Below are 19,458 nucleotides of genomic sequence, written 5' to 3'. Positions count from 1 at the left end.
GCTGCCTCCTGTATTTTAAACCTTTTGGAAATCTCAGATTTAAGATGATTTCCAAGAAACCATTTTAAAAGGAAGTTGTGAAATGCTGGTCGGAAGTGCTTGTGGAAAATGATTGAACACTGGCACAATAATGCTGAAACCAATAATTATCAGACACATACGTTCAGAGCTGGAACTTTTTCTGGCAAGACACCAATGAGTCCTCACAAGAGAGGAAATACAGATAAATCAGTGCTGGACCCAGTTTGCATGACCTGGACTGTGCATGGGTCACATTTCAGCTGTAATCCCGAGCTGATTTGCAGTATTTGCTTTGCAACTAGAATGAGTCACCTGGCTGGAGAGGTCAGGGATCAGATCAGGGTTTTCAGAGCACAGGTTAACCTCTTCTGAACTACTTTTTAAAAAAATCAAACAAATCCCAGGCCATCAACAGGACAATTTGTTCTCCGAAAATCACACACATTGCTGGGATATCAGGTCTGATCTCCCTGTTCAGTGTGAACAGGCCCCACGAGCTGACAAATGCTCAGCCTACCCTGTGACTCAAGCTCAAGCAGCCTCCAATGCTCCAGACTCCAGCACCACAAATGATGCTCACTGAAACCATAGTGTCACTGGTCAGAGTTAAAAGTAGGGCTCAAAAGGGCAGTAGCCTAACAATGCAGCAAAACACCCAGCTATTGACCTGTCCCATCCCAATATCCACTTTAGCCTTTTACACACTTCACTCCCCACCATTTGCTGCCACTGCTGTTCAAAAGACTGGTTGAATCATCTTTAGTCCGAGTTTTGGTTCAGTGGCAGCTGCTCGCTTACCTGAGTTAGACAATCAAATGTTCAAGCTTCATTCCCAGCTTTTGAGTTTAATTTGCCAGCAATGAAAACAATTGAATTGTGCAAATAGAACAAGCAACTCTAATCAGGCAGGTCTGAATCAACAGCATATTCAGTATTCATAATCAATATATTTCTGCCTTTGTTCTTCCCTCCTGAAAGTGTTCATTTTTGTTGGCATACAGTTCCCTGGAACAAAGGCACCATGTGTTAGGCAGCAGTGGATATCAATTGAGCCCTGAACAAACCTCATCTGGTGTTGTATATATTGCACACACTTGCTAGTTAAGTGTGGGGTAGGGGGAGAAAAAAAAGCAATTTAATAAGAATCAGGGGTGGAAACCAAAATTGATGGTCCCCTTTCCAAGCCCCGGCACTGGCTCTAATTGTGCTACAATTACAACTGTAGAATTAGAAACCAGACTGAGATCCGCTATCTCTATGGATTGCTAAACTGTCTCTTCAACAAGCTTACACCTCTTGTTAGTGTCAAAATCACTGCACTGTTCACAATGCAAAACATACATGGCTTGAGTTTAAAGGAACCCCAACAGCCAGACAGAGTTGCAGCAAAAGCCATTTGGTCCACATGAAACAGGACATGTGCTAAGTGAAGCAGGCTGGATGGCAAGTAACATTCATGTCGCAGAAGTGCCAGGCAATGGCCATTCCCAATGAGAGGATCTAACCATTGCCACATGACATTCTAAAGCTAAGAAACCTCGTGACCACCTCGCCCCCCCCCCAAAAAAAAGCCTGTTCACCATCGACAAGGCACATGTCAGGAATGTGATGGAATACTCTTCACTTGTCTAGATGCGTGTAGCTCCAACAATACTCAAGAAGCTCAACACCATCCAGGACAAAGCAGCCAGTGAGATTGCTACCCATTCCGCAACCATTCAATCTCTCCACCACCAAACAGTGGCAGCCGTTTGTACCATCTATAAGATGCACTGCAGGAACTCGCCGCGATTCTTTAGACAGCACCTTCCGAACCCACAATCACAACCATCTAGAAGGCCAAGAGCAGCAGATATCTGGGAACACCACCACCTGGAGGTTCCCCTCAGAGACACTCAGCACCCGACTTGGAAATATATCATCATTCTTTCGCTGTTGCTGGGTCAAAATCCTGGAACCCCCCCCCCTCCCCCGAACAGCACCGTGGGCGTTCCTATATCTCAGGGTTTGCAGTGGTTCAAGCAGCTCACTACAATCACCTTCTCAAAGACAACCAGGTAGAGGCAATAAATGATGGCCTAGCCAGTGATGCCCACATCCTGTAAATGAATTTAAAAAGGCTTGGGAGGAAGTGATTTTTATCCCAAACTCTCCACCATTGGGGTATTCCTTTTCTCATGTTTTGGTCTACAATAGACAAATTAGAAAGCATAGGAGGTCACTCAGCCCATCATGTATGCTAGCTCGAGGAGAAATAGGCAGCAACTCCATCATTGTTTCAACACATGACTAACCAGGATGGTAAAAAGTTTACATTAACAATTTCTGTATCCGTATTTATCATCCACTGTGCTTTAAAAAAAAATCAATCAACAGACGATGGACTATGAACTCTCTCCTCCATCTCAACTGCCTTTTCTTTGTGCCCTACCGCCAAGGCCATCTGTCACTTGGTCATAAATTTTGTTTTTATGGACTGCTAACCTTCGTTTGGCTAGTTTACCTTTATGCAACTATTAGCACCTTCTTTAGTCTTTTAACACCATGAACACTCCTTTTGCTTTGTGCCCATAACATATTTGTCAAATCTCTTAGTTCCTGCCTATCCCTGATCTTCTACTCTGCTCCACCCCCTCAAAACAATATAAAATCCATCATTTCCCCCCCCCTCCCGCTTAGTTCTGAAGAGTCACGCAGACTCAAAATGTTAACTGTTTCTTTCTACTTCGATGCTGCCAACTTGCTGAGTTTTGAGCATTTTGTAACAGAGGAAGGTCATTCTGCTTCTTTTACACCTGAACCAACATATTTCCATAGGGCAGTTGGGTCAGGGTCAGTCGCCCCCCCCAAAAAAGCATAAAATAACATGCCCAATAAGTGCTATCACAGGATTAATAAAACTGGCTCAAACTGAAGAAGATGTGATCCATTAATTTTCAACTGTTCTTTTTTTTCCCCCAAAAAGAACAATTGCACTAAAACCTTAAAGTATTGCAATCTGTTTAATGCGGAATTGAATTGGGAACTCTGTTGCCGTCTGCAGATAGTGGCGTGACTGTGCCCCGAGCTACAAAATCAGGTCAATACGCCACCACATCAGGCCCCACAAAAGTCACAAACCTAACAGCAGGGCTGAACAGATTCCAAAATATGGAGATGTTACAATTTCAAGCACAGAAGCGAACACACTGACTGGGCAATAGAGTATCTATTAGCACTGTTGGTCTGGCTACATCAGCAGCAGCTGTGTTGTTCAATAAGTGTTACAAAGACAGACACCTCTTACAGTTATGTCTTATTGCCTCGGTGCTAAACCAGCTCCCATCAAATGCTATGTGACAAAGATAAACTACCCTCCTTGTTGCGTTCTATGGTCAGACATCCCCCCCCCCCCCCCTCCCCTCCCCTCCCCTCACCTCCAAACAGCCTGCCTCTCTGTCTGTAGGTGTTCATTCCTACTATAAACTGACAGCACATCAATCTTTATTTTATTCAGTAGATATAACACTGGAGCATTTTTCCAACCCTGAAGAGCATTGATCCTGATGCATGCATAAATAATTGTGCATTTGTGGAACAGCTTTATTTCTATTTTACATTTAGAGTACCCTATTTTTTTTATCTCTCCAAACTGAGAGGCAATTTGGTGCAGCTAGTCCACCTAACCTGCACATCTTTGGGTTGTGGGGGTGAGACCCACGCAGACGCTGGGAGAATGTGAAAACTCCACACAGACAGTGACCTGGGACCGGGATTGAATCCAGGTCCTCAGCGGCTCAGGCAGGAGACAGAAAGCCTCAAGGGAGAATGGAATAAGCAGGTGGGACAGCAATGCCAGAGACGTCAGATGCGCCCAAGTGGATCAAGAATGACGAATGAAAATAATAGAGGGCAGCAAGGATAGTTAGTGGCTGTGATCAGCTGTGGATGGGGTGGGGCAAAGGAGGAAAAGATATGGGGCAGGATATCGCCGTCAAAATCCTGGGTGAATCACTAAACTTCTGCAAAATAATCTGGCAAGCCTTCAAGAAGTGAAACTCTACCACCCCAGCAGTACAGGCCAAGTACAGCTCACTAAACCAGTTCTGAGAAGTAAACTGTTGCCAAAGTACACAAAGGGTCATGTTACAGAAAAAGTGAATGCTTCACTTCCCCGCCCACCATCCTCAACTGACAAATATTCAGCAGCAAAAGGTTAACCCAAATAGACCAGCCCTGTACAACACTAGGATGGAATACTGCTGGGGACAGGTCAATCGCTATACAATACAGAGATCAGTACTGGTGGGTACAGGGCTGCCAACTTTGCAGGAGATGAAAAGACGGGAGCTTCTTGGACTGACAATGTATTTGCTGTAAAGTCTAAAAAAAAGAAGCAAGATGCCAAAACTAACACTCAAGTAGAAGGAGCTGATGATGATGAATGGGAGGATTGAGATGAGGCAATTCAGTGAAATGAAGAAAAGGTGGCAGTTTTAGAGATTATTGAAGAGGATTCCTTCAATTTCTTTGCTTAAAATTTAGAACAAAACTGCACCCAGAATAAAGCCAATACATAACCTCAAAACAAAAAGAATTCAGATAGAGGAGGCATCAGTCAGGCAGCAAATGTGAAACAGTCCGCGATGAACTTGTGGGAAATAAAAGGGAGGGGAGCTGCAGGCACAAGATGCCACATGGGACGATGATATAATGACAATAACAGAAGCCCGGCTCAAAGACTGGTAGGATCAGGAACTAACATCCCTTTGTTTACAAAGACATTCAAGAAACATGTGGAAGTAAAACAAAATCAGGGCTAGCAATATCAATCAAAGAAACAATTATAGGTGGCAGCATGGTGGCACAGTGGGTTAGCCCTGCTGCCTCACGACGCCGAGGTCCCAGGTGCGAATCCCGGCTCTGGGTCACTGTCCATGTGGAGTTTGCACATTCTCCCAGTGTCTGCGTGGGTTTCACCCCCACAACCTAAAGATGTGCAGGCTAGGTGGATTGGCCATGCTAAATTGCCCCTTAATTGAAAAAAATAATTGGGTACTCTAAATTTTTTTTTTTTTTTTAAATAAACAATTATAGTACTGGAGGAAGGTGATGCAGTTGAGGAGCCAAAAACAGTCTATGGTTAGAATCAATGTATGAAACTGGAGCAATTAGATTACCAAGTATATATGGGCCAGCAAAAAGTCTGGGAAGAGATAGAAAGTCTGTATGTAAATTATAGAAAAATGAAAGAATGAGATAGAGTTAGTGGGGGATTTCAATCATTCTAATGCAGAATTGGATTGACCGTGTACAGGGAAAAAGAGGGAAGAATTATATATTTTTTTTAAAAAAAAGAACTTTCTAGATGAGCATGTGTTTTGGGGGATTTTTTCAAAATTTACTTCATGGAATGTGGGCATCGTTAGCGAGCGCAGCATTTACTGCCCATCCTCAAATGGTGGTGAGCCACCTTGACCCACTGCAGCCCATGTGGCTTGGTACACCCAGCGTTCTGGTTTTGAGGCAAAACCTGGAACTTCCAGCGATATATTTCCAAGTCAGGATGTTGTCTGATGGCTGCGGGTCAGACTTGCAGGTCGTGGTGTTCCTACGCCCTTGCCCAGAGGTCATGAGTTTGGAAGGTACTGTTGTAGGACACTTGGCAAGTTGCTACAGTGCAGCTTTTAGATGGTACACACTGGTGTGTTCTGCAAGATGGCCATTGCAATGAGATACACAGAATATCCAGTCGCTTAACTATAAAGATGATTTATTTACACACACGCGGAAAGATAACCGAGATAACTACAATAACTATTATATGAACTCTGAATTCTACTGAAACTACTCTAAACTGCAACTATCCTCTAGTACATCCTGTTACCAACTGGCAGGTATCTCAGGTCACATGAAGAATGTCTGGCGCCACCAGCTAGTTGGAGGTCATACCTATAACTATGTGCACTGATAAAACAAAGTGTCCATGCATATCACTACACACACTACTGCCATGGTGCATCAATGGAGGAACTCAACGAGGCCCGTTTAGACAGCACCTGCTGAACCCACAGCCAGAGAAAGACAAGGGCAGCATACACATGGGAACACCATCACCTGGAATTTCCCCTCAAGTCACTCATCATCCTGGGTTGGAACTACATCACCGTTTATTCGCTGGGTCAAAATTCTGTACCTACACAACCTGGACTGCAGCAAATCAAGCCGGCAGCTCACCCTTCCAGCGCAATTTGGGATTGGTAATAAATCTTGGCGTCACCAATGAGGCCCACATCCCATTAATGAATTTTTTTTTAAATTTGGTATAGAGGGCTAATCTCAAAGTTGCAAATGATAAAATCTCGGAATTGCAGTAAATAATGAAGATAATGACAGACTGGCAAAATGGGCAGACACATGGCAGATTAATTTTAACAGAAAGTTCTGAAGTGATGTGTTTTGGTAGAAAGGAGGAGGGACAAAATAACCTAATGGTGCAATTTTCAAGGAACTGAAGGAACAGGAGGGACCTGTGGGTGTATGCACACAAATCTTTGAAGATTGCAAAAGTGGAGAAGCAGGTCACAAAATCAAATGGGATCTTTGGCTTTATTAATAGAGACAGAATAGGATGAAATAACCATGTTGGAAAGGGTGGTCACATTCTGGAACCCAGTTTCAAAGATTGACTGAAGAAAGAGAGTTTGTTTTCCTTAGAGCAGCGAAGGTTAACAGGAGAAATTTAGTAATCAGAGGACACAGATTTAAAGGCGATTAGCAAAAGAATCAGGTGACACCTTTTTTAAAACAAAAAGCACAGCAAGTTTGTTGTGATCTGGAATGCACTATCGGAAAAAAGGTAATGGAAGCAGGTTCACTAGTAACATGAATAAATAAAAACTGAGCGATATGTCAAAAGAGCAGGGGAGTAGAATTGGATAATTCCATATACGAGTCAACACAGGCATAATGGGCCAAATGGCCTCTTATGTGATTCTATGACAAGTAGTGTTGGGAGTTACATCCAAGCTGCAAACAATCGTCTTCGGCAGGTTCTCTCGAAGAGTACATTGCAGGATCGGTATGGATGTCCACGCAATTGGTAATTCATGTTGGTGCTTGGGAACCCCTGCAGCTATACCACCTCTGGCTCCTCAAGGCACATCAAATTTTGGGAGTTTGGCAGAGATGGCCCTTGAAACAGGTCAAACCTAATTTCAGCACTTGCCTTCACACAGACCAGTTGGCTTCAGTGTTTTCCCAAGAGAGGCAGTCTGCAAGGCAGAAATTTGAACGTTTCATAAGGGTTTTAAAAAAAAAGTTATTCTCCATGGGATGTGGGCGTCGCTGGTTAGGCCAGCAATTATTGGAGGCAAAATGTTTTTGGCAGCACTGTTTGCTATGATCTGGATGTCTTCCTTGTTGTGCATAGCCAGGGAATACAGTCATCTGCATACTGAAACTCTGATTAGTGCCTATATTACTATGATGGAGGCACACATTCAGGAAAGATTGAAGAGCTTTGCTGAATGGAATCCAATGTTGATGCCTGCAGGCATGTTTCTGGTGGCGTCCTGAAGCAATGCAGCCAAGAGGAGACTGAAGAGCTGAACATTTTCAGACATCCTAGCTTGGAGAGCAAGTTCACAAGATATAGGAGCAGAATTAGGCCATTTGGCCTATCAAGTCTACTCCATCATTTGATCATTCAAGTGCCTTGGATCAGATCAACTTTCACGGTCAAAAGCTGTAGTTTTGTGCATGAACAACAGATATAGGTCCCCATGTTGCCCTGTTGGTCTGGTTTTCATTTTGCAAACACAACAATCAGCTGTCCCACAGCTAGCCCCAAAACCAGCAATTCCAGTGGAGACTTTCAGGGTTAATGCAAGAATCTTTCCTGCAACTAGAGAAATCGTAGAATCCTTAGAGTGCAGGAGGCCATTCGGCCCATGGAATCTGCACCGACCCATGGAATGAGCACTCTACCCATACCCAGTCTCCTCCTCTTTCTCTCCCCCACCCCCTCCAAATCTCCGTAGCACCACAATCTAACTGCACATCCTAGACACCAAGGGATAATTTAGCACGACCAAAGCACGTAATCTTGTGGGAGGAAACTTGAGCAGCCGAAGGAAACCCATGCAGACACAGGGAGAACATACAAACAAACTCCACACATACAGTGACCCAAGGCCGGAATTGAACCCAGGTCCCTGGTGCTGTGAGGAATCAGTGCGAACCACTGTGCCGCCGTGATTTTTGCTGCATACATTTTATTGTTCAAATCTTACTATCCAATCACAGTAAAAATGGAACCCAGCTCACTGCAAACAGCCCGAGAGTCCGTTCCCATTCTCGTACATAAACATGCACTAACAGCAATCACAGAACGTCTGTAGTACTGCACTATGTGGATCATCAAGACATAGTTATGCTGTGACACCATAGAAAGACATCACTGGGATAGTGCAGAAAGGTAATTAGATGATGTGCTGACCGAGAATTGTGAAATAGAACCAAATCTCATCATGCCTGGGCAAGCCTGTCAAATTTACACACATAGATCACATTAATCATAAAACAGAAATACAACAGGCCACACTAATATAGGACTCTAGGGCAGCACAGTGGCACAGTGGGTTAGCCCTGTAGCCTCACGGCGCCGAGGTCCCAGGTTCGATCCCGGTTCTGGGTCACTGTCCGTGTGGAGTTTGCACATTCTCCCCGTGTTTGCGTGGGTTTCACCCCCACAACCCAAAGATGTGCAGGGTAGGTGGATTGGCCACGCTAAATTGCCCCTCAATTGGAAAAAAATTAATTGGGTACACTAAATTTATAATTTTAAAAAAAATATAGGACTCTAAACTTTGCCACCCAGGTTGCAAATTCCCCTGTCCAGGGCTTTTAGAAATTTGCCAGAGCATATTGAATTGATACAGCTGCATTGATTAACAGTCACCTCATTATATCCAGGGTCATGGGAACAGTCACGAATCGCAAGGATACTCAACATTGGAGAAAGTTGTGAATCTATGACTGTTACCTGTGGATCAGGGTCCCAGCAACCAGTCAGTTCCCCAGGAGAGGAAAGTGCATCTGTAGCAGATGCTATCCAACCACAAACTTTCCTACACTCTGGGACACGAGGGACTTGCATCAGCTTACAGAGTCTTACTTCATTTTACTGCTCTTCTCAGACTAGATTGTCAGATCTAGCACACACCCAGTCATTGTCAGATTCACAGAGATATAGAAAATAAGAGTAGGCCGTTCAGCCCTTCGAGCCTGCTCCGCCATTCAATACAATCATGGCTGATCTTCCAAATGCCATACTCGTGCTCTCTCCACAAACCCGCTGACACCTTTAGTATTGAGAACTCTATATTTCCTTCTTAAATATATTCAGTGACTTGGTCTCCACAGCCAAGAGAATTGGGAGAGAATTCCACAGGTTCACCACCCTCTCAGGTGAAGACATCTCTCCTCATCTCAGACCTAAATGGCCAACCCCATGGTCTGATGCTGTGATTCCTGGTTCTGGACCCCCAGCCAGAGGAATATCATCCCTGCATCCAATCTGAGCAGCCCGGTCAGAATGTTATATGTTATATGTTATATCCCCTCTCATTATTCTACTCCAGTGAATACAGGCCTAATATGTCCTCATGCGACAATCCTGCCATCCCAGAAATCAGTCTGGTGAACCTTTGCTGTACTCCCTCTATGGCACGTATATGCTTTCAGAGGCAAGGAGATCCAAAATGCACACAATACTCCAGATATGATCTCACCTGAGCCCTGTAGAGCTGTACTAAGATATCTTTGCTCTGTACAAGCCCTCTTTGCAATGAAGCCCAACATACAATTTGCCTTTCGAATGGCTGGCTGCACCACCATGCTTGCTTTCAGTGACTGATGTACAAAGATACCCAGGTCCCTTTCGACATCAACATTTCCATAATACTCTGCCATTCTGCATTTCCTACCCAAGTGGATAACAGCACACTACCACGTTATACTGCACGTGCCATGAATTTGCCCACTCACTCAACTGGCCCTAATTATCTCAAAGCTCTAATATTCTCCTCACCATTCACATTCCACCAAGTTTGTGTCTCCAGAAAATTTGGAAATGTTACATTTGGTCCCCTCATCCAAAACAGTAATGTATGTTGTGAATAGCTGGGGCCCAAGCACAGATCCCTGCCTTACCCCATGAGTTACCGTCTACCATTCCAAAAAACACCCATTTATTCCTACTTTCTTGTTTCCTGTATGTTAACCAATTTTCAATCCATGTCGAATAATTTTGGACACTAACCTCGAACTTTATCAAAAGATTTCTGAAAATCCAAATACACCACACTCACTGATGTTACCTTATCTATTCTGCTAGATGCCTCCTCCAATAAAAAAAAAAATATCCAGGGGGCTCATCAAACATGATTCCTTTTTTTAAAAGTATGTTTAAGAAATCAGAACATGAAACAAAACAGAAAAATACAATAGAAGAGCAAAAAAGGCAAAAATATACAATAATCATCTTTATTAGTGTCACAAGTAGACTTGCATTAACACTACAGTGAAAACAAAACCACCCAATTAACTTAAACCCCCCCCAACAGCTGATGGTGACCAACTCTTTTTAAAAAAAAGGAAATAAATGGTTGCCATCTTAGGTAGAACTCTGCATAGACTTCCTGATGGCGAACTTGACCTTCTCCAAATGCAGAAATGACATTAGGTCACCCACCCAAGCCGAGGCACATAGCGGAGTGGGAGACCTCCAACTAAGCAAAATTCACCTCTGAGCTACAAACGAGGCCATTCGCCTTCACCCCAGATTGTATCACTGGTGAATCTGACACCCTGAAAATGGCCACTAGTGGACACGGATCCAAATCACAGAGTATCTCCAACATAGTGTTAAAGAAAGAAGCCCAGAAGCCCAACAACTTGGGACAGGACTAGAACATATGCCTATCTCTCCGTATTTATAAAATGCGCCACTTGAGCATCGCAACTGGCTTACCGCCCTGCCAGTCGACAATAGTTCGAACGGTGTTCGCACTTTTTTCCCTACCTGCTAGCAACTCCAGGATATGACTAGCAAGTACTGGTGGTCCACCCTCCCCCTCCCTTGAATACAACCACACCCCAAGTACAAATACAAGTGAGGCAAACAAACTACTAAAGCTTACATCTAACAAGCCAAGCAAGACAAGAACTTGAAGCTCATTATCTAAAAAACTACTATATTGAGCTGCAGGGATCCCTTCAAAACTGCCCCCGACTAGCTCTTCAGTTAGCAGGGGGGCGCCCGACTGGCAAAGAAAAAAAATTAATAAATCAACAAAATTCCAAAACCCCATATACCTTGCGCACCAAAAGGAAACTATCATAACAAACAGAATTCCACAGTGTAAAACCCCAAATCTAAACAAAAACTAAGAAAAAACAAGAACAAATATGAAACACCAACAATATAACAACGTTCTCCCAGTGTCTGCATGGGTTCCCTCCAGGCGCTCTGGTTTCCTCCGACAACTCACGAAAGACGTGTGGTTAGGGCAATTGGACATTCAAATTCTCCCTCTGTGTACCCAAAAAGGTGCCGGAGTGTGGCGACTATGGGATTTTCACAGTAACTTCTCTCCTTTTCCTTGAATCGGTGGAACCTCACCATCACCTCACGGTGGTGGATCTTCAGAATGAGGCTTCTGCCAAAGAGTACAAATGGGCTTGATCCAATTCAGGTGGGGATATGAATCCACCCTTACTCACCATCTCATCGAACGTGCCAGAGAAATACGCAGTGAGGGTTGAGCCCTCCATCCCCTCTAGCAACCCCATAAATCAGGCGGCATGGTAGCACAGTGGTTAGCATTGTTGCTTCACAGCTCCAGGGTCCCAGGTTCAATTCTCAGCTTGGTTCACTGTCTGCGTGGAGTCTGCATGTTCTCCGTGGGTTTCCTCCGGGTGCGCCGTTTCCTCCCACAAATCCCTAAAGACGTGCTGTTAGGTAATTTGGACATTCTAATTTCTCCCCGTGTACCTGAACAGGCGCCGGAATGTGGCGACTAGGGGCTTTTCACAGTAACTTCATTGCAGTGATAATGAAAGCCTACTTGTGACAATAAAGATATCTTTAAAAAGCTGAATATTTTGCCTGTTGGACCTATTTTCTAGGTCATTAATCTTGGCTCTCAACGATCCAATTTGTTTTGATCACAGAAGCAAATTTAAACTCCAGCGAGGAAATCCGATCGCTGTCCGACAAGGCCACCTCTATATCTTTGCCCATGGTTTCCTGGGCTTCAACAGTCTGATTAGATTTCCTCAGAGCCACTCGAATGGGCGGCAAGGCCTCTTGAGTTCATTTCCTGAAGCCTTCCGACACTATTAGTTGGTATTTTTTGAATTATTTCGCCAAGGTACGAGTAAGCACCTTGTTAGTGGAGTGGACAGAGCACCAAAAACTGATCCACCAGTTTACTTGCCGATGAGTTCGGAGAAAGCTCAGACTCCGTCGACAAGTTTCTGCTCCCAGCCTTCTTGTCCCGGATTTTTTTGGGCCATTTCAGTCATACAAGACCTTTATTACAATAACTGTTGCATTTCCAAGACAATCGGTGGGATAAAAAAAAAAAAATGGGCAAAAGGTACAGTACTCCTGACCATTCTTTCAGGGCTGTGATCCATCACAATTTTCCTTTTAGTGCCTGTAGAATACCTTACTCAATGAATGATGGCAAATTGAATGGCCTTCTCTTGTTCTAATCCATCTTTGGGGGTACTGGTGGAGATCAAACCAGGGAAGCTACTTGCTTTTCTTCCAACCGTGCCATAGCATCCTGTATCGTCTGCTCAGCATGAAGTTTGGATCTTTCTTGAATGTCTCATCCAAAAATTGGGTGGGCACTAAAACCAGTTTACCCTTCTCTCACAACAGTTATTGACTTCAAAGTAAATAGGGAGCACACCAGCATTATCTCCCTCTCAGCCATCACAATCTAAACTCCTCTGCTAGAAAAAAAGTTTGGAATAAGGAATGGACAAATGGTCCATCAAATTCACCCCTTATACATTACTACCTCAACCATCAATTTCCCGCCCTCTCACACCGAAGAGCACCACTGCTGTTAGAATCCTGCCAAGTGAATATAACTGGGCACAGGAAAACAGCTGTGGATTGCATAGTGGAAAATTCCTAACATAGTAACATAAGGTACTCAGGTGGAAGAATGCAGTGCAATGAAATGAATAACCAGCTGGGATTAGAATTGAGTTACAGGGAAATACTCACTTCGAGCCAACCATTGATCAGTTTGTAGAGTTAAATCAAGTCAGTCTGCACCATGGTCACTGTGGACGGAAAAACAAAGGTTAATGATTCACCTGATTTCTCAATGAGCCGTTCACAAGCTTAGAGGGGCGTCCAGACTTTAAGAAATGAATTTCCTGTGTAGAAAATGGCAATAATGCCTAGGGTGGTCATGCTAGAGCCAACCGTTTGCAGAGTTAAATCAAGTCAGTCTGCACCATGGATGAAAAAAAAAATTAATGATTCATCTGATTTCTTAATGAGTCGTTCACGAGCTCGGATAGGCATTCAGACTTCAGGAAATGCATTTCCTGTGCAGAAAATGGCAATACCGCCTAGGCTGGTCATGAACTATGGAGCACACAGCAACATTATTGATTGGTACAATAACAATTAAATCACACGCATATTGTTGACATTATGGGACTGTCTCCCGAACAGAGCAATGAATTCCAGATCATGGCAGCACAAAAAGAACAAAAACTGAAACTACATCAAGTCAAACAGCATCTGGCAACATGAGAGGACAGCATCCCACACCGTGAGCCAATGCCCTTTACAGGACGCCAGCCCACACCATGAACCAGTATCCATTACAGGACTACAAGCAATTCTCTCCTCATCAAACATTGACAAACACAGCAGAGTCCAGAAGCCTGTGCCAATTTATGCCTCAAGTCCAAGGGTGCAGAGGCCAATTGTAGCTGCTAACCACCAGAAACAATCTTATACCAAACTCATCCAACCAACCTTCACACAGACTATCCTCCGAATGAACGAACATCCTCACGACAATTCGTCACAACTCTTCCTGGGAACTTCAAATAAAATACCTTTGGGACGTCTCGTTTGTCTAGGTGGTGACTTTTTCATATCCCAAATGGAAGGATATAGCAGTTAACTGCAGGTATACTTCTCAGAAACTGAACTCTGCAACAACTGCACATTGCTCACACAGGTGCTCACACAGGGTCTCTGGGGTACCTTCATTCAAAAAAAAATAATCCCCTTCCAGCTTGTAATGGACTCACCATATATTTAAAACAATTCCATAGGGCTTTTGAGTGAAACTACGGGAAAATATAAGTTTTTGTTTGAAAACTCCAAGCTGCACAGTTCAAGAATAACTTGTTGATCAATTCCCAGAGTTAAAGCAGGTACTTTCCAAAGCACCCGATACCAGTACGTCAGTCACAAATATCTCACCAACCATATTGCACAGGTCCAAACATGCCTTAAAATGACAAGTTACCAGCATTTCACATGGATTGTTAAGCAGTGCTTACAGATAGTTAAGCAGTGCTTACAGATAGTTAAGCAGTGCTTACAGATAGTAACAGCGAGCGGCTCATTGACCGGCACATATCAAAACCCTGTACAGAGATGTTCTCATCACATGAAATTTACACCCATATCAACTGAACCTCAAGGAATGTGTGTGGTGGGCAGGTGAAATGTCTATATTGCCCCTGTTTGAATGCTTAAAAACCGCAACCCATCAAGTGATTTGCCTGACAGGAGCTCTTTGAGCTGCATGACGGTGTGCGTGTGTGTGTGGGGGTGGGGGGGGGGGGGGGGGGGGGGGGGGTGTGCATATCTGAACACAAATGCAGCAGATGTGTCAGTTGGCAGGACATTTGCCCGTGTCAAAAGGCTGGATAAATAAAAGGTTGCCACTCCAGACCAATACCGAGGGGGTGCTGCACTGTGGGAGGTGCTGTCTTTTAGAGGAGATGTTCAGAGACTCAGGTTGACAAAGATCCCATGGCACTACTTCGGGAAAAAAACGGAATTATCGCCAGTGTCATCTTTCAATCAATTAATTTCCCATAAAACAGATTACCTGGTCATATCACATTAGTGTTGGAGTGAGGTTTCTGGGAACAAATTGGCTGCTACATTACATACAATCCAAAAGTACTCCGTGCCATCCTGAAGCTGTGAAAGGCAGTCTACAAATACAAATATTATTTTTTAAATGAGCTTCTGTCCCAGTGTCCTCATGATCACAATTCCAGACTTCTCCAATAATCTTCAGGCTAACTTCTCCACCTTGCACCTAACACATTGCAGCTCATCTAAATCTCCACTGCTTAATTCAGCCCCTCGCCACATCTGTTTTCATGGCTGTGGGTTTCACTGGCTAGGCCACATTTATTGTCAGAGAGGTGTGCCTTATAGCTGGTGGACATGCTTTGGGCAGTCAGGTGGTGCGTTCTTGCCACAGCCTCCCTAGTCTCTGACCTGGTCTTGCAGCCACAGTATTTTTATGGCCAGTCCAGTTCAGTTTCTGGTCAATGGCAATACCCAGGGTGTTGATAGTAGGGAATTTAGCGATAGTAATGCTATTGAATGTCATGGTGCGATGGTTAGATTTTCTCCAGTTGGAAATGGTCATTCGCTGGCACTTGTGTGGCACGAATATTACTTGACACTTTTTTAAAATTATGTTTAAAATAAAATTGAGAGCACCCAATTCATTTTTTCGATGAAGGGGCAATTTAGCGTGGCCAATCCACCTACCTGCACATCTTTGGACTGTGGGGGCGAAACCCACGCAAACATGGGGAGAATGTGCAAACTTCACACAGACACAGTGTCCCAGGGCCCGGCTCGAACCTGGGACTTTAGTGCCGTGAGGCAGCAGTGCGAACCACTGCGCCACCGTGCTGTCCCTTATTACTTGACACTTGTCAGCCTAAGCCTGGATATTGTCCAGGCCTTTTTGCATTTGGACACTGACTGCTTCGGTGTCGCAAGAGTTGTATATGATGCTGAACAAACATCCCACTTCTGACTTTATGATGGAAGGTCAATAATGAAACAGCTGAAGATGATTGGGCCTAGGACACTACCTGAGGAACTCCTGTAGTGATTATCATAGAATTTACAGTGCAGAAGGAGGCCATTCAGCCCATCGAGTCTGCATGGGCTCTTGGAAAGAGCACCCTACCCAAGGTCAACACCTCCACCCTATCCCCATAACCCAGTAACCCCACCCAACACAAAGGGCAATTTTGAACACTAAGGGCAATTTATCATGGCCAATCCACCTAATCTGCACATCTTTGGACTGTGGGAGGAAACTGGAGCACCCGGAGGAAACCCACGCACACACGGGGAGGATGTGCAGACTCGGCACAGACAGTGACCCAAGCTAGAATCGAACCTGGGACCCTGGAGCTGTGAAGCGTTTGTGCTATCCACAATGCTACCGTGCTTCCCTAATGTCCTGGAATTGGTTGACCTTCATTGTCTTCCTTTGTGCTAGGTATGACTCCAATCACTATAGAGAGATTATTTTCCATCATTGAGGATGGGGATATGTGGGCAGCCTCGAGTGAGTTACTTAACCATCATCCAGCACCATTCACAACTGGATGTGGCAGGACTGCAGAGCTTAGATTTGATCAGTTGGTTGTGGGATCACTGAACTCTGTCTATTACTTGATGATTATATAGTTTGGCATGCAGGTAGTTCTGTGCTGTGGCTTCACTAAGTTGACACCTCATTTTTAGGTATGCCTGGTATTGCTCCTGGCATGCTCTCCTGATTTCTTCATTGAATGAAGGTTGACCCCCTGGCTTGGTGGTAATGGTAGAGTGAGGGATATCCTCAGCCACAGATTGTGGCAAAATACAATTCTGCTGCTGTCGATGGCCCACAGTGCCTCATGGATGTCCATTCTCTGTTGCTAGATCCGTTTGAAATCTATTCCATTTTGCATAGTGGCAATGCCACAGAACACAATAGAGGGTACCCTCTTTGTAAAAAACAAAAACAAATTTAGAGTACCCAATTCTTTTTTCCAATTAAGGGGCAATTTAGCGTGGCCAATTCACCTACCCTGTACATCTTTTTGGGTTGTGGGGGTGAGACCCATGCAGACACAGGGAGAATGTGCAAATTCCACAGACAGTGACCGGATGTGGGGATCAAACCCAGGTCCTCAGTGCCATGAGGTAGCAGTGCTAACACTACGCCATCATACTTCCCCCGTTGGAGGGTATTCTCAAATGTGAAGACGGATCCTTGTCTCCACAACGACTGTGCGTTGGTCACTCCTACCGATACCATCATGGGCAGATGCATCCGTGACAGATAGATTGGTGAGGACGAGGTTAAGTGTTAGTTTCCTCACCACCTGCTGCAGGCCCAGTCCAGCAGAAATGTCCTGGAGGACTCAGCCAGCTCAGTCTGTAGTTGGTGTCACCGAGCCACTCTTGGTGATGGACACAAAGATCTCATCCAGAGTCCATTCTGCACCTTTGCAATACTTGGTGCTTCCTCCATGTGGTTTCCAACATAAAAAAGTACCAATTCATCAGCTATTGGGGTCGGTACATGGTAATCAACATGAGGTTTTCTTGCCCATGTCTGACCTGATGCCATGAGAATTCATAGGGGCTAGAGTTGATGTTTAAGACCCCCAGGGAAACTTCAGACCATCTGTATACCACTGTGCCACCACTGCCTTTGCTGGGTTGGTTCCACTGGTGGGACAGGACACATACAGGAATGGGGATGTTAGTGTCTAGGACATTATCTATAAGGGAGATCTCTGTGATTATGACAGTGACAGGCTACTCCTTGACAAGACCCCAAATGTTAGTAAGGAGGAGTTTGTGGGGCCGACAGGGCAGAGTTTGCCAGGTTGGATTTATCCAGCTTTTTATTTGCACAGGGCATATCAAGGCAGTTTTTCCACATTGCCAGGTGGATGCCAGTGTTTATAGCCCTATGACCTTTTCCATCCCCTCCCATCTATCCATTCCTCGACTTCAGCTTCTTGTGCAATCTTCACATCACAGCTTCTTGTGCAATCTTCACATCACCATTGGCAATTGTGCCTTCAGCTGCCAGGCCTCACTTTTGAGGACTTGCTGAAGCCCCTTCATCTTTCTCAAACCCACGCACTTAGTTTCCTTTGCAACTTTGTTGAGCTGCAACTCCTCAGGAAGATGTTAAATAAATGCAGGTTGCTGCATGAACTGCTAACTGACAATACGAAGGATACTGGGATCATTGACATCGCTCCAAATTTATAGCCAGCAATTTATTAACAGCAAATTGATAATGCAGTTTTAAGCATTTGGTGCAACTTGAAGATTGAAGAACTTAATATCTGATCATGCTGACAACAAAGCCCAAAACCATTCACACCCAACAAATTACTTAAGTGCAGTCACTTGCGCAGACAAATGCGATACTCAGTTTTGCACAGCAAGATCCCAGAAACAGCAATCGAGAAGAATTGCCAGTTAATCTGTGCAGCTGATGGCATTACTAGATGGGTGAATATTAGAAGGGCACAGTGATATCATACTTTCTTTGAATGGTGCTATGGGGGGTGGTGGGAGATCTTACACATCTCTCTGCAGCACCTGAATGACTTACCTCAGTAGTGCACCCCACTCAAGTGTCAAGCTAGATTCTGTGCTCAGATCCTGGCATGGGACATGAACCTACAACCTCCTGACTCGGTAGGTGACAGCGCTACCATTCATTCAATCTGTTGCCTAGGTTAGTTCGACAATATCATCTCCTGTTACCCAGGTGCCCAATCTTAATCTTCTGAAGCTGTGACAGAATATGGATCAAGTATGATCCTCAATCTGGGCCGGGAGCTGATCTTGCATCAGGATAGCAGTGCAATCATTACAGTTAGCCCTAGGTTATGGGGTGTTGAGAAAAAATAAATAAATAAATAAATAAATAAATAACCAAGCTGCTAGCTCCGGATCATCATCCAGTGACATCTGGGCCTCATCCTGAGCCTGCCGGACCCAGTCTAGATGCACTGTAGCGCAGTTTTAACAGTGAAGTTATTGTCAACGTCTAGCCAGTGAGATCAGATCCACACTCGCTCGAAAAATACCAGACAAGTCAGCAATCGGCTGCAATATTTTCTTCTCATGCATTGCATCAAAAACAAAACCTGCCCCACCTCCACCTTTCGCTGAAACCTCAAATACCCTACTGCATCCCTCACTGAAACTGCCAAATATCCTCCTGTTCCCCATTTCACCAAAACCTCCAAATGCCCTTCTGAATCTGGAGTACTTTGTCCACAGCTGATCTCGAAATTTGGGAAAAAATTTCATTGCGTTAGCGGCTCAGAGAAAGCCAA

The 19,458-nt window shown here is 44.4% G+C and overlaps 1 protein-coding gene across 3 annotated transcripts in view; it reads right to left on the bottom strand.

Annotated features, from left to right (window-relative positions):
• llgl2 (LLGL scribble cell polarity complex component 2) overlaps positions 1-19,458 on the bottom strand; it is a 120,164-nt gene that overhangs the window by 96,733 nt on the left and 3,973 nt on the right. For 2 of the 3 annotated variants that reach the window (XM_038776947.1, XM_038776950.1), the window contains exon 2: positions 13,310-13,368. The exons of the other annotated variant lie outside the window; for it this stretch is intronic. The gene's annotated coding sequence lies outside the window, so the exon portion shown is untranslated. The remainder of the gene's footprint in view (positions 1-13,309; positions 13,369-19,458) is intronic. 3 annotated transcript variants of the gene reach the window in all.

The sequence above is a fragment of the Scyliorhinus canicula genome, chromosome 18 (assembly GCF_902713615.1).
Source record: "Scyliorhinus canicula chromosome 18, sScyCan1.1, whole genome shotgun sequence".
Taxonomy (NCBI): Eukaryota; Metazoa; Chordata; class Chondrichthyes; order Carcharhiniformes; family Scyliorhinidae; genus Scyliorhinus; species Scyliorhinus canicula.
The sequence above is the reverse complement of the archived record's forward strand: the minus strand, read 5'-3'. Positions and strand labels throughout refer to the sequence as shown.